This window comes from Peromyscus californicus, unplaced genomic scaffold (genome assembly GCF_007827085.1).
Source record: "Peromyscus californicus insignis strain IS unplaced genomic scaffold, ASM782708v3 Scaffold_12__1_contigs__length_115047231, whole genome shotgun sequence".
NCBI classification, from domain to species: domain Eukaryota; kingdom Metazoa; phylum Chordata; class Mammalia; order Rodentia; family Cricetidae; genus Peromyscus; species Peromyscus californicus.
The window spans coordinates 58,205,769-58,220,208 of record NW_026294413.1 but is presented as its reverse complement, the minus strand read 5'-3'; the positions used below and the strand labels follow the sequence as shown (position 1 = coordinate 58,220,208).

At 47.7% G+C, this 14,440-nt stretch overlaps 1 protein-coding gene across 4 annotated transcripts in view; it reads right to left on the bottom strand.

Moving 5' to 3' along the window:
* Pnoc (prepronociceptin) overlaps positions 1-13,649 on the bottom strand; it is a 28,503-nt gene extending 14,854 nt beyond the window's left edge. The window contains exon 1 of one of the 4 annotated variants that reach the window (XM_052732914.1): positions 13,422-13,649. The gene's annotated coding sequence lies outside the window, so the exon portion shown is untranslated. Of the gene's footprint in view, positions 1-11,602; positions 11,795-13,163; positions 13,331-13,421 lie in introns of those variants that run through there. The other 3 variants (XM_052732913.1, XM_052732916.1, XM_052732915.1) reach the window with 3 other exon arrangements.
* Between the last annotated feature and the right edge of the window lie 791 nt (positions 13,650-14,440).

Genomic DNA, 14,440 nt, shown 5'->3' with positions numbered 1-14,440 from the left:
AAAGGAACAGATTGTAGAGAGCTCCGCCCTGCCATCCAGGACTGCTTTCATTCACAGGCTGCGTGTAGTCTGGATCCCTGGAGAGCACTTGTGATTCCTGCCACATGGCTGGCCTCTGCCCTTCCAGGAGGAGCTGTGGGGTGGGAAACAGCTTTCCTGGAGGCCAGAGGCATTGCTTCCTAGCTGACCAATGTGTGCCTTTAAGTCAACCTCTTCAAACCTCAGTTTCCATGACCGTAAAAGAGAAAGCATGGTGCGTGCCTTACCATAGGCCTGTTTGGAAGATGAGATGTGACTGTTAGGGCCAAGGTTTTCAAGGAGCAGATGAGTAGCTGAGTGTGGCGGTATATGCCTCGCATCCCATTTCTCGGGAGGCAGAGGCAGGTGGATGAAAAACTAATTTGCTTCCTCTTATCCTCTCTGGCCTGGCTAGGAATGCTTGTCCCTCAGTTCTCTCTTCCAGGAGGCTTCCATGTGTTCCCTGTCTGTCACCTCAGAGCTGAGCTACTGCTACGGTCTGAGTGTTTGTGTCTTCGCAGAGTCCGTGTGTTGAAATCTATGATGGTAAATCTTGGCAGACAGCTTAGACAGATTATAAAACGAGTAGGAGGAGGTGGGGAAATGGCTCAGTGGGTAAAGTGCTTGCTGTACAAGTGGGGCCTGGTGTTCGCATCCCACTCAGCTGAGTGGGGTTGGTGGATCACCTGCAATGCCAGTGCGGCGGGAGGTGGAGACAGGGAGTCACCAGAAAAAAGGTGGTGAAATAAGTGAACTCCAGGTCTAAGTGAGAGAACCTGCTTCTCCATATATAGTCTAGTTAATAATTAAGGAATATGTCTGAAGGCAACCTTAGGCCTCCATACATACTATCAGCACACCCCCACACTATGCAAACATACCCACACACTACACCTACACCTACACCTACACCTACACACACACACACACACACACACACACACACACACACACACACACACACACACACTTCATGTAGAATATTAGTAAATTACTCCTCTGGTTCATGTGATGATGACATCTCTAGAAACATTGAGGTCATGAGGGTGCTGACATAGTGAATAGGCTAAACCCTCGGTAAACGCATACGATGATAACATTATTGGGAGCTAATGAAGGGTAGAAGATGGGGGTCTACTTGGAAGAAGTAGGTCACATGCCCCCTGGTTTATACTGAAGACCAAATAAGATATCCAGCCTCATGGACTGAAAAACTATTGGATTCTTGGACGTTTCATTGGTAGATAGCCATTATTGGACTACCTGGACCACAGCCTGCAAGCTACTTTAATAATTCCCATATATATATATATATATACATACATACATATATATACACACACACACACACACACACACACACACACACACACACACACACGTGCATATATATTCATCCTATCAGTTCTGTTCCTCTAGAGAACTTGACTAATACAACATCCTTAGATCAAAACTCTTGAATCAGAAAATTACTTTCTTGGACTATGCCATTTTGGGTTGAGCAGCAAACTAGTTTTAACAGTTAACTTGACACCTAGAGTCACCTGGGAAGAGAGTCTTCATGAGGGATTGTCTAGATCAGGTTGGTCCAGGGGCATGTCTGTGGGATGGCCTTGATTGATAATCGATGTAGGAAGACCCAGCCCACTGTGGGCGGCACTATTCCCTGGGCAAGAGGTCTTGAACAATACAAGAGAGGAGAAAGTCGGCTGAGAGCAAGCAAGTAGCAAGGTTGCGTTTGTCTCCCTCTGCTCTAGATGTGAATGGGATGTGGCTAGCTGCTGCAAGCCCCTGTCACTGTGGCTTCTTCCGCTGTGATAGACTGCAACCTGAAATTGTAAGCTGAAAGAAGTTGCTTTTAAAATAATTTTTTTCATCTGTGTGTGTGTATTCCACATGTATGGTGGTGCCTTCAGAGGCCAGAAGAGAGCAATGGATCTCCTGGAGCCAGAATTACAGGCAGTTGTGAACTCCCTGACATGGGTGCTAAGAAGCAGAGTAGCAAGTGATCTTAAGCACTGAGCTAACTCTCCAACCCTCTAAATTTTTTTGTGTCAGGGTATTTTGTCATAGCAACAGAAATGAAGGTTGAATGGAAACTTTCTAGAAATATTGACATTCTTTATTGGGGCCATAGGGATGTGTATGTGTGTGTATATTATATATGCATATATGCATACACATACATAAATATATACATATACACATATATACACACACATACAGAAATGAAGGTCAAGTAGAAACTTTCTAGAAATATTGACATTCCAGAATTTCTCTGTGTAGCCTTGGCTGTCCTGGAACACACACTATAGACCAGACTAGCCTTGAATTCACAGAGATCCATCTGCCTCTGCCTCCCAAATGTTGGGATTAAAAGTGTGCTACCACCACCCAGCAAGGGGTGTATATATTTTCCAAAATCCATCAAATTATAGATTTAGAGTCTGTGCATTTTACTGTATGTAAATTTTCTGCATGGAGAATAAAAACCAACAGTTTTCACTGCTTTTTCGTCAGATGATTCTGAGGAATCTATGTGTTTGCCTTTCCATGCTGTCTGCTGGGGTCGTCTGAGAAGTACATAGTCTTGGGCCCTATCCACAATCAGGATTTGTGTCATTTTCAATATTCCTAGGTGACTTGTCTACATGACCAAGTTTGAGAGGTGTGGGTGAGAAGGAGCCAGTCCATAGGGTAAGGGGGACACACGCAACAGAAGCTGCCAAGGAGCCACATTGGAAGACCACTGGGTTCTCATGTACCAAGAAGCATTTCAGACCTAGGGAATGATGATAAGAAGGGTATCCAGTAGATTTTCCTTTGTTTACTGTTTTTTTTTTTTATTATTTTTTTTTTAAGTAGGGTCTCATGTAGCCCAGACTGTCCTTAGATTCCCTATGTAGCTGAAAATAACCTTGAACTTCTGATCCTCCTATTTCCACTACCCAAGGTCTGGGATTCCAGTGTACACCACTAAGCCCAGTTTATACAGTGTTGGGTATCAAACACAGGGCTTCATTCATACTAGGCAAGCATTCTACCAACTGATCTATATTACCAGCACTTCGCAGATGTTTAAGTCAGTGAGCTACCATTTAAAGTGCATGTCAAAAATGAGTGTTTGAAGCCGGGCAGTGGTGGCACACACCTTTAATCCCAGCACTTGAAAGGCAGAGCCAGGCGGATCTCTGTGAGTTTGAGGCCAGCCTGGTCTACAGAGTGAGTTCCAGGACAGGCACCAAAAACTATACAGAGAAACCCTGTCTCGAAAAACAACCAACCAACCAACCAACCAAACAAACAAAAGAATGATGTTTGGTAATAGGGACCCCAAGAGACCCAGGATCATAGGATCACAGCCTGTGAGTGTGGGGAGCAGACAGGTAACCTAGGGAACCTGTCCACATTCTTCAAGGTTAGCACCTGCTGAAAGGGGACTGGGTCCAGATGGATCAGGTCTTATCTGCTCTCCTAGGAGGCTTGTGCTTTATCTTTAGATGATGGGATGTCGTGGACTAATAAATAAAGCACCCAGTCATCTGTATCCATGAGCGTCTCTCAAATGCAGTTTTTTTCCTTCTTTATACCAACAGACAGTGTCTAGTTGAGATTTATTGCCTTATTATTGTAATCGTCTCCTAATTAGTCCACCTAATGATCTGGCCTCCCTCCAAGGCATTGGATGATACAACTTCATTCTTAAAATAATTCTGTAATGCCCATGGCTGTCAGATGTTCCAAGGACTTAGCTGGCCACTGGCTCTTGCCTCATCCCCTGTCACTCATCCTGGTATCACCTCCAGACCCAGCGAGCACAACTCTCACCTACATCAGGGGTTTTTATGCCTTATCACTGACTGTTTACTCCGTCAGAAGACCGTATCCCCATGTCAGGACTGTCCCCCTCCAGAAAGCCATCACTGGACTGGCCTGAGCTAGACCAGTCTTGGTTACTACTGTGGCATCCCAAGGCAATGTGCTACCATGTGAAACAAGTGGGGCTCAGGGCTCCGTATGTCACACGGACTAACCAGAATGGTCCTGTAGAGTTGTGTAATGTGAGTTTTCTTATCTGATCATCTTGGAAGAGGAGTCCTGGGTTCAGATCATGGGTTCTGTAACTTGCTGACTGTACTCAATCTCGGAGTTCCTCGTTGTAAAAAGAAGACCGTCTTGGGAGCTAGATCATACTGGCATCAGTGGATTTATGTTTGCAAACAGTTAAAACAGTACCCAGCATATGGCAAACACTTTATACAACACAGTTAGAGCACAGCCCTCACCTTGAAATGTCACTCTATCCTCACCGCCTCATCTCTGCACTTGGGAAGCAATCAACTGTATCCTTGCACTTCTGTGTCTGTTTCTCCCACTGGCCTGGGGGACAGAGGTCCAGTCCCATCATTCTCTCTGTCTGCCAGGTACCCAGGCTAAGACACAAACTTTAGGATCTGCTCAGTGAAAAATTGACAAAAAAAAAAAAAAAAAAAAAAAAAAAAAAAAAACAGTGGGAGATCTCAGGGGCCCCCTTCCTTTTTCTCTGCAAACTCCGGGCTGAGGAATGTTCTGGAGCCACCGCCTCACTGGGGGTCCAGTGTGCTCATGGCACAGGAGCTGCCTCAGGACCCGAACCTCCCACAGAGACTCTGTTAGCAAATCGTCCCGCTTGAGCAGGGAGAAGAGGAGGTTGGTTTTATGCCATTCTAGTATGGTAAGATGTTCTCCTAATCAGACATCCTGATGGTGTCTGCTAGATTACTGGTCATAAAGGGTCACGGCTGGGGCTGTGTCCCACGCTAGGTCTGCGAGGTTTAAATAGGAGTTGGTAGACCAGTAACAAGAATGCTTCTTTGAAGTGAAAATGCAGCTCATTAGCTATTATACACAATAAATATTCCAGAACACAAGGCAGTCTTACTCATGCCTCTATGACTCTCTTGTCACATGATAGTTGCTTCTGTGTTTCATAGGAAACTCAGCTTTTGCATTGCTAGTTAGGACACTTTTTTTTTTTTTTTTTGTAGGATCTATTCAGAACAGCACAGCTGTTTCCTTTATCGCCACACGATGGCAGTGGCCATATATGCCACAGAAGAAAGGGTCCATGCCGTTTCCTTTAGTTCCTGCCTAGAATGTTTGATACACGTCTTTGCCCAGTTGATAAGCGGTGACAGATATTATTAATGAGAAGCCCTTGCTGAGGCTACTCACGGACTTCATCAGCAACTCGATGTGCAGGAAGTGTTGGCGGTTTGACTGACGTTTGCCATTGACAGTTTGTGGTAAATGGAATTTAGGGGTGCAGTCCTGGGACAATTAGCCTCTGCTGCTGGCTACATGTGAAACACAAGCCCTTTGGGCTGGCGTCTGGTGAGGACATCTCAGATCTACCTGGCTTTAGTCAGGCTCTCCCCCTGTCTGTACTTGACGGCCTTGCTCCCGCCCTCAATTTCCTCCTCCTCCCCCCCTTCTTCTTTTCCTTCACCTCCTTTCTCTTCCTTTTTTCCTTTTTTTTTTTTTTTTTGTTTTTTGAGACAGGGTTTCTCTGTGTAGCTTTGCGCCTTTCCTGGAACTCACTTGGTAGTCCAGGCTGGCCTCGAACTCACAGAGATCCGCCTGGCTCTGCCTCCCAAGTGCTGGGATTAAAGGCGTGCGCCACCACCGCCCGGCCTTTTTTTTTTTTTTTGAGACAAGGTCTTACTATGTAGCTCTGGCTGGCTCGGAGCTCACTTTGGAGACCAGGCTGGCCTCAAATTCACAGAGATCTTCCTGCCTCTGCATCCTGAGTACAGGGATTAAAGGCGTGCAGCACCTCCTTTTTGAGACGGTCTCACTGTGTAGCGCTGCTGGCTTCCAACGTACATTCTTCCTGCCTCGGTCTCATCATGTGGGATCACAGATGGGTGCCACCTCCCCCCTCCACCTCCCCCTTTAACAAGCAGCTCCAGCTACTAAATGAAATCCTTCCATACTGGACGGTATCCATTCCTTTCTGCAAGTCCAAGAAGCCAAGAGATGCGGATGACAGCAGAACCCCGTCTCACAGGTGGTTTGCCAGTTGTAAGTCGGATCAACATAAACAACTGTGTAAAGAACTATGGAAATACATCTTGAAGTAGACATCTTGTCCTTTTGTACTTCTTGTGATACCAAGTCCAGTTATGTGCTTTATAAAATTATATTAAAAAATAGAAAGCCTAGTAGAAGTTTTAAATTTTTTAAAGTAATGATTTATTTTATTTTCGAGACAGTGTGTAATATAGTTCAGTTTGCCCTTGAGCTTATTATGAGAATGACCTTGACCTTTTGACCCTTCTACCCCCACCTCTCAAGTGCTGGCATTACGGCATGTGCCACTATACCCAGTTTATGTGGTACTGGGGCCCAACCAGGGCTTTGTGCATGGTAGGCAAGCACCCCACCACCTGAGCCACATCCCCAACTCCGAAAGTTTTTTTTAGTTTTTAAGAAGTCTGAACAACATGTCTGGCATGGTGGCACATGCCTATAACCCCTAGCACTTGGGGGAGGGGGGCCGAAGCAGGAGGATTGCTGCAGTCTGGGTTCCAGATAAGACTCTATCCCAAAAAGTACCCCCCGACACACACCACCACCACCACCAACAACAACAATAACAACAACAACAAATAAAAGAAGCCTGGAAGCCTGAACACCACCTGTGTGCCGGCTTGGAGTTGTGCACATACACTGGTGTTCAGTAGAAGGGAACCGAGTACTTAGATAATTCTGGGGTCAGAGTTATGCTTCAACTGTACACTTTGTAACTGTGTGCTTTGGGGCAACTTAATTTACTTCCCAGAGCCTTGGTCTTCTCAACTGCAGGGTGAAGATGACGAATAGGCCCTCATTTGAAGATGATGCACCTCTCCCCCCATCTGTTTATTATCCAGAAATAGCGACTGACCGTCCATCAGTAAGCACAATGTACCTGAGGATGTTTGAGTTTTCAATGGCTTCCATTTCATAAAGGAGCCCAGCGCCATCAGCCATTCACAGTGGTAATTCTGTAATCAGGCCGTTTTGTATTGAATAAAGAAAGGTTTAATTACCTTTTATTTAGGTAATGGCACCTTATAAATTTGATGGCATCTTACTGTGTGTAAAGATAAGATACCACTGTGATTTAGTCTTAATCTACTTGCATGTACTCTTGCCTCCAAGGGCAACATAATGAGCTGCTTTTCTGTTGGATGGGAACATGTGCAAGAGGGGCTGAAGAGAGGCTCCTGTTTCCTTTCCTGACCTAGGGGAAAGCCTGTGACCTAGGCGCTATCGGTGAAGAAGGGGAGGGGGCTCTCTCTCCATCAGTGACACACAGGGAACATTGTTCCTTCCAGGCTATAGATGATACTTATTTTCATCTACAACGCTATCATTTGGGGGTAATTTTACCCTCCTTTCCGGTATACATAAACATCAATTCACAAAGGTTAAGCAATTTGCCTAAAACGATCCAGATGATAAGTAGCAGAGTTAGGACTTAAAGTTGGGTATTTGAACCTGTGTTCTGACTGCCCATAAACTCTATACAAGGTTTACACTTTGAAAAGGGTAGCAAACTGTGATGGGATCTTGTTGGGAGGGAATCCCGATGACTGAAAGCCGTTAAGAGCCAATGGCTTTGTGAGGTTCTACCCTGTGGGCTAAGTGCTGCCCACTTCACTTTACAGTTGAGGAGACGGAGGCAGGGAGGGATGCACTGTGAAGGGGCAGAGCTGGGACCAGTCCCTCAAGCCTAAGCTCTGATGATCTGTCTTCATGTGAATTCACTTGGAGGACTGGCTCAGTCCCTCTCTCTGGTTCAGCAAGCGGCACCCACAGACTACTGGCTCTGCATCATCAGGGGGTGCAGGGTGTTCCTTACATCCTGGTTCTCTGATCTGTCACAGGCAGGACTCAGCTATTTAGTAACCAGGCAAGCTGCTTAACCCCCATGAACTTGCATTTACCCCAGAAAGGTAGATTGTTACCTTCAGATTACAGGGTTATAGATGAATATAAAGGTCATTTATAACCTGTAAAGAAAGGTATTCTTTATACGGCGCTGATGAAAAGAAAGTGGCCACACATGCCTCTAGGAGGAAGGAGTCTCATCTTCATCCTCTGATAGAAGCACCAAAGAGTCACAGGCTTTCTCATAGCCCAGGGAACTCAACTCTGGAGTAGCAACAGCTAAAACTTCCACATAGAGTATGGCTTGCTCTTACCCAGGGAGACTGCTCGCTTTCTTTCCTTTGATGGATACATTTACTCTTTAAAGGTCTCTCTCCTGCTCTCAATTTCCAGTCAGAGAGAAGGGAAAGGGCTAGGGGGCTAGGGCACAAAGCACCTGCCTACCCTGTGTGAACCAAGGCACCTGTCTACCCTGTGTGGACCAAGGCACCTGTCTACCCTGTGTGGACCAAGGCACCTGTCTACCCTGTGTGGACCAAGGCACCTGCCTACCCTGTGTGGACCAAGGCACCTGTCTACCCTGTGTGAACCAAGGCACCTGTCTACCCTGTGTGGACCAAGGCACCTGCCTACCCTGTGTGGACCAAGGCACCTGTCTACCCTGTGTGGACCAAGGCACCTGCCTACCCTGTGTGAACCAAGGCACCTGTCTACCCTGTGTGAACCAAGGCACCTGTCTACCCTGTGTGGACCAAGGCACCTGCCTACCCTGTGTGGACCAAGGCACCTGTCTACCCTGTGTGGACCAAGGGTGCCCAGGCAGAGCTGTGAATGAGAAAGAGCCCTGTGCTTGGAGACAAGGTCCTGGGTTCTAGATCTGGTTCTGTTGTTACTTGTGGGCCTGATACTGTCTTTTCCTGGCCCTCAATTTCTCTTCCTATAAAATAGGCAGTTGCACGAGCTGGTTGATAGCATCCTTTGATTTTGTGAATAACCAGGATTGCTCTCTACCAGGAAGAGAAGGAAGGAGGAAAGGGGAGTGGCTTCAGACAGCCCCAGATGAAGCCATGAAGGTGCATCTGGGTTTCACAGAGGGCCACGAGGGAAGCCAGACACAGGTCCTTTTGGCTGTGGCACATCGCCAGGGAATGCTCTTAATGTTCACCTTCCTGATTCTGGCAAATGCTGCCGCATACACTGTCAAGATAGCTTAAATGGACTTAAAAGCTTTTATTTATTTTAATAAAATCACTCTATGTTCTTTTTAAAATGATCAGAAAACCCAGATAGGAAGAGAATGACAAATCTAGACTCACATAATCTTTCAACTTCTTTAATTTTGCATCTCTAGCAACCATCTCCAAAGAAAGTTTTAATTGACATAATTATACATATTTATGGAGGTACAGTGTGTTATTTCCACACATGTGTGCATTGTGTGACAATCAGATTGGGGTAGTTGGTACATCTATTGCCTCCAACATTTACCATTCCTTTGTGTAGCAAGCATCCTAAATCCTCTATACTAGTTATTTTGAAATAAATTGTTATTAACCAGTTACTCTAGGAGTTAGTTTTGAATATACAACCCCAACCTTTTTATGAATGTTATATATATTATGTAAACTCCACTAATGTGCAAATTAAGAAAGGTAAGATTTAGATGTGGGGAGATGACTCAGTATATAAAATGCTTGTTGCACAACCACGAAGACCTTGAGTTCAGGTCCCCAGAACCCATATAAAAAGCCAGGAGTGAAAAAAAAAAAAAAAAAAAAGCCGGGCGGTGGTGGCCCACGCCTTTAATCCCAGCACTCAGGAGGCAGAGCCAGGCGGATCTCTGTGAGTTCGAGGCCAGCCTGGACTACCAAGTGAGTCCTAGGAAAGGCGCAAAGCTACACAGAGAAACCCTGTCTCGAAAAACCAAAAAAAAAAAAAAAAAAAAAGCCAGGAGTGGTATTGCATGCCTGTAACCCCAGTGCTGAGGCTAGGAGCAGAGACAGGTATATCCTGCTGCCTTGCTTCCGGCCAGTCTAGCTAAACCAGGATCTCCAGGTATGGTGAGAGAGTCTGCTCAACTAAGTAAGGTGGAGAACAATGGAGGAAGATGCCTCATGTTGACCTCTGGCTTACACACATGTGCCTGCAGGAGAATGTGTGATTATGTGCCTGTGTGCGTATGTGTGTATTGTGTGTGCTAAAATTAAAAAAAAAAAAATTAACATCTCAGTTTCTAGTAACCTAGTAGGTATCTGGGTAGGTGAGCCCCTTTGGAGACCGCTGGTCTGGGCTCATTCACATTTTGAGACTTTGGTTGTGAGTTGGGAGAAAGCTGATGACAGCCGGTTCTGCACTTCCCGCACGAGCCCTATCCGGCTCCTATCAGGAACACCAGGCACGTCCTCTGTCCGATGAATGGAAGGATGAATGGGGTGACGGGATGGGGGAAGATCACAGGAGCAGCATGAGGAGAAGGGAGGCTGACCGTGACACCACAGGCTGCAGAGCCTTGGCTGCAGAGTCTTGGCAGCTGGGCAGGGAGGCAAGTCCAGCTTTTCCCACTCGGTTGGTCTGCAACGCCTAACTAAACAGCTGCCAGGATTTTCACAGACCCAGGACCACGGGAAAGTTGATGATTAAAGTGGGTGTAGCCTATTGAGGGGGATGATGCTCTGAAAATCAACTTGTGTTCCCTTCCCCCCACCACCACCAAAAACCATTGGTGTGCCCCAAGCCTCACAACTAGAGTTTGTGGTTAGAATGCAAGGTCTCCATGAGATGGTGGGAGTGACTACAGGCACTGAAAGAGAAGTGTTTCAAAGATCCCATTTGTCTAGTGGGTTCCCAAGAACTCAAACCCCCAAAAGCTGAGGTTATGATGCCTCTCATTTTCTGAGATGTGTTCATCCTTGCCTAAAATACCTGATAACCCAGAGCACAGGAGATTTAAAATTTTTTCTTATGGTTTGTGTGACCTGAGGAGTTGGGGAAAGGGAGGGTCTTTGAACCATATCATTGCAGGTACACAAAACAGAACCAAACCTCTCTCTCTTTATCACCGTGTGTGTGTGTGTGTGTGTGTGTGTGTGTGTGTGTGTGTGTGTGTGTGTGTGTGTGTGTGAATAAGCACATAGCCAATCTAGCTTACTACCTGCTGTTCGTGACTTCAAGAAATATTAATTCCTTTGCCTTTCTTTTGTGCTATTGTCCTAGCTGCCTTCAAACCTCTGATCCATCCTGATTCTATCCCTCTTCCCACTGTCCTCAATCCCTGGAGGAGGTACCCTTCCTCAAGTCCCTCCAGCATCGACTCTCTGGACCACAAGGGTAGGACTGATCACACCCAACCCTGTATCATCCCATTATCTCGAATTGCTTCCTGTCTGTCTGTGCTGTGTGCCTGCTACTCATTTACCAGCACCACAGACCTTAGGGGGAGCCAGCACCAGCCCTAGGACGGCTGCCCTGGGCTGTGCTTGCTTGCTGCACAGGGTCTTGTTCCTGCAACTCTGAGATAATGATTTTTTGCCTTCCAGGGTTGTTGCGGGAGATAATGGGTGCGAAGTGCGTAAATCATTGCACAAAGTAAAGTGCTGTTATTAGCACCTCTGCTGAATCTATAGAGCCCCATGCCTCCTTTGCCTGGTGGGGTGTAGCTGATAAATACCTGATTGATTGAAGATGGAATTGCTTGGTGACAGCTCCGTTCTCAGGCTCCACTAACGTCTAATCCTGCAATTACTCCCTTCACTGGCGATGCAAAACCTGCTGAGTTTTCTGCAGCCCTAAGTGCCCTCAGACTTCAGCTGATAAGGCAGGGCTGCTGCACCTGGAGAAGACGACCCTCAGCTGCACAGAGCGCCTTCCATGGACAGCGCTGGGTGGCACCTGGAAAAGTGTGGCTGTTCCTTTGACTCAGGTGACATCTGGGGGCAGTTGCCCCTGCAGAAGACTCAGCAAGCCCAAGGAAAGTGAATCCTTTCTGTGAAGGTATCATGGCACTGATGGAAGCTTGTGGAATATTTCCCTGCTAGGCTGCATAAATGAGAAAAAGGAGGGTGTGCGCAGCATCCACCCACAGGCAGCGAGGAACCACAGCATTCTCTTTGGGAGGTTTGGATACGAAGCCGGGCAGCTACTTTTCTCTCCCTGTGATGAAAACTCTCGTTTGGGCTTGCTGGCAAATGCCGTGTGGAGCTCAGCTTTTGTTAGTCTGCTGAACAATGTTATTGGTTATAATTGGGGCAATTATGAGCTGCTGGAGGAAGCTAAACACAGATGTTTAAGCCCAGGCTTGGGGTATTCAAGTCCAAAGCAGCATGCTTTAAATAGCCCCCTTTCCGAATCATCCTGCCTTACTTGAAATTCCCCTCTGAACTTGCCCGTGTTCAAAGGGAGATGGGGGAGAGGAGAGGATGGGTAGAGAAGGGAGGGGGAAAGACTCACAAAGAGAGGAGGAGGAGGAGAAAGAGAAGGCTGAGAGAGGGCAGAGAGAGTTCAGATGCTCTGACGTGTGAGAGAGTTCCATGCGACCCGGGCAGAGAGACCTTTGGGTGGGCAGTGGAGAGAAAGATGTCAAGAAAGGACACCTCGAGACACCCCAGGATCCGGAGGACCAAGGTCATGCCTTCAGAAACGCCCGTGAAATCCACCCAGCCAGCGACTGACTGCGTTCAGCCATGCACACAGGTGAAGCTCAAACCTCGAGTCTGTCTTTTCCCCGTATTGTTAGCAATTCCCATTAAGGTGTAAGAGAACTCAAACCAGAATGACATCAGATTCCATGATACCAGAGCAGCAGCTTGCACAAAGGGCAGGAAGCCACAGATCGAAAAATCCCCATAAGGTATGCCAGGGGCTTCCTAGGGCTCCCCTGAATGGCAAGCCCCTTCCCCATGTCTGCCCTCCCTCCTGCAGCCACCTCTTCCGTGTGTATCTGTCACCCAGTAGGGGCCACAACTGGGAAAGCAAAACTTTTCCTCATTTCCAAGTTCAGCTTTCTTTCGCATTTTCTCTTTGAGATTAGCCAGCCCTCAGCCCCCCCCCTTCTCTGCCATCGGAACACTGAGAATAAGATGAATGAAGCCATAATCTCGCAAGAGGCCAGCAAGCAGCCACAGTGGACAAAAGACAGAGGTGGAGGAGCTGGCCAGGCTGCCCTGCTTTCCCGAGAGGCTCCGGACAGATAGTGCCGGCCGGCTGGTGCTGGGGCCACATGCATTGCCTACCTGACGCTGTCTGTCACAGGGTTCTCTCAGATGTGAGGCTTGTTCCTCTGTGTCAGCCACACCAGCATATATATCCTCTCCCCACGCACAGCCCTCCCCTTCCCTGCCTACCTCGACGATGACACATGCCTACGCTGACCCCCTTCATCAACCAAACAACCCAACTACAGTCCTGCCTGGCTGGCCCCCTCCCCTGCTCTGCGCTCAGACTGGTGACATGCCAACCTCCCCATCAATCCAGCCTCTAGCCTGCTTCACCTGGACTCCGGATCAGCCAGGATCCCTCAGCTGCCTCTCCGGTTGCTGTCAGAGCCACTGTGAGGATGGCCAGCCAGGGAGAGCTGGCAAGTCACTCAGAAAAACAGACTCCCGGTGACAAGGGATGAGGCAGACCCCAAATCCTGGAGTCTTCTTTCGTCACCTCTCTGCCTGAGGAGTGAGGCTCAGGCAGCGTGGAGTAGGGGGAGCTCATGCCCACCTCCCACTGGCTCAGAGAAGGGCTGAGCCAACCCCCCTCCTAATGCCCTGGCCCCACTGGGCTGGCAAGCTCTAGGCCACACCAGGGTGGTTCTGGAGGCATTTTCCACAGGTGCCCACAGCATGACACAGTACACATCACAGAACACCAGCTCAGTTTTCTCCCTTGGAGCAGGGGCGTCTCCTGTGAGCCTCAGGTTCCCTTCTGTAGAATGGGTGCACCGACTCGCAAGACCGGAGTAGGGTGATGAGGTTCTGTTTGTAATCTGGGACATGCAGGCCTTTAGTAAATGCTAGTGACCTGTCTCATTGTCTTCTCACTCTAATGGGTACGACCTGAAGTCTGACATCAGCATCCAGGGGCTTTCCAAGCTCCTGCTGCACCTCAGGGTATGGGAGGCTGCTGAAGACACCCTAGCCCTTGTTGCAGAGCCCTGGTTTTTTTCTCTTAGCTTGGGCAGGAGCAACCTGCAGACAGGTGACTCTCAGGCAGCTCAGAATCTACCCTAACCCCGTGGACTCCCTCTTCTTGCCCCGGGAGCACTGCACCGAGAGCCTGCTCTTCATTTTCCTAAGAAGATTTAAAATATCCCAGGATGCAAGACTTTCATCACCCAGTGAGAGCAAGCACCCTCTCAAGTGGCAAGTCTAGCTCTTGGTGGACTGTGGGCTTGGCAGAGGAGGGTAGAGGGAAGCGCCTGCCCTGACCACTCATGGGCACAGAGTTTCTTTTAAGTGTGATGGAAACGTGCTTTAGAATGATGAATTTTGCCATATTGAAATTATATCTCAACAAAGAG